Raw genomic sequence first — 1718 nt, forward strand, 5'->3', positions numbered from 1 at the left:
AAAAAGGTTTTTGTTCCATTATCTTGTCACACTAGACTATTTTGCTATTCTCCTCTCATTCTTCTTGTTGTTGTTGTTTTGTACCATCAAGTTGTAGCCAATTCCTAGCTGCCCCTCCATTGGGTTTACAGAGGCAGTAAATTGCACGGGAGGAGATTACACATCTTTCCACCATGGAGCAGCTGGTGGATTCAAACCATATGACTTTGGGATTGCAACATGCCTCCTCACCCCTAGGCCACAAGAGCTCCCTTCCCTTATCTTAGAATGTTTAAAAAAAATAAAATAACAAACTTTATTGTGTGTATATGTGTGTAAAGAGAAGGAAAAGTGTACTAATTCCTCTACTTAATAATCATTATAGATTGAAATATATGTTCCCAAAGGTACACTGAAGACTTCAATTCTCTGTATCTGTGAGTGTGACCTTGTTAGGAAATAATCTTTCTTTGAAGCTGTGATCTGTTAAGTTAATGAAATCATAGAAAGTAGCGTGGTCTTAATCCTTTCAGTCACTGAGAAGGAATACTGCATATGAAGATGTTATCAGCAAACCAAAGTATGCAGATTACCAGGTGGAAACAGAAGCTGGGAGAGACACGTGCAACAGGTACTCTCTTAGGGCCCTCAGAAGAAATCAATAATGCTGATACTCACATTTGGAATTACAGACCCCAGAACTGTGAAACAATGAAGACCACTGCATTTTGTGCTATTTCGTTATCGCAACACTGAGAAACTAAGCCAGCGATGTATAGATGTCCCAAAGTTTTCGTGTGATTTTCTTAAAACCACAGACTCTAGAGTTTTGTTGTTTCTTGTTTGTTTCTCAGTTTCATCCTGATGCCTCCCTAAGTGATTTTTCCAAGGCCATCGGTGCAATGGTATAGCACAAAAACCCATCAGAGAATCAGGCCAAAGTCTTGAGAATTAAATGATACACATGTTTAGCAGCACAGGGTAAAGTTTTATCAGACCATGGATATAATAGAGCACTAAATCATTCAATATGGTCTATTTTTAAATCTTAAGGTATTAATCTTTAAAAAAATAGATATTATCATTATGTGATTTATATATGACATTATTTTGCCAGTGCTTTCACAGCAACCAATGACACAAATCAAAAGGAACAAAGTTCTTGTACATTCCCCCCCATACAATCATTTTATTAATAACTACATTCATGAAAGCACATAAGCCAGCTACTTCATGCCTCATATCCTAACACCCCCCTTTTAGATAGCCAATTATTGATTTGCCCATGACTATCAATCTATTACTTTGAAGGAACAAGCATGTCCCTTTTGTTTAAGAATCCTCTGTTCAACTTGGAAACTTTGAGCATCTACATCCATAAGCAAAGTCCTGTCCACAAGCAAATTCTAGTCCAGAGCAAGCCATCAGGTTGCAGAAATCAACCTTATCTCACAGCATGAATCATCTTCTCTTCATTTAGTTAGGTTCTGGCCAACTCAAACCCAGCCACCTGTGACTAGGTTCAAATGGACATCAGCCACAAGCTCAGGAATACACACTTCTGCCTGCATTCCAGACCCATTGGTCTCTTCACTCAGCCCCAGTGCCCACATGTATCCAAGTCCAGTCAACAGGCTGAGGGTCCTCACAACTCCCTACTCCTTAAGCCAACAACACTTCCCTTCTCATTGTAAAGGGGGGACCCACAATATACACAAACAAAATATAATGTAAATGAA

The sequence above is a fragment of the Elephantulus edwardii genome, unplaced genomic scaffold, assembly GCF_000299155.1.
Source record: "Elephantulus edwardii isolate Elephantulus edwardi_28Jun2011 unplaced genomic scaffold, EleEdw1.0 scaffold00097, whole genome shotgun sequence".
NCBI classification, from domain to species: domain Eukaryota; kingdom Metazoa; phylum Chordata; class Mammalia; order Macroscelidea; family Macroscelididae; genus Elephantulus; species Elephantulus edwardii.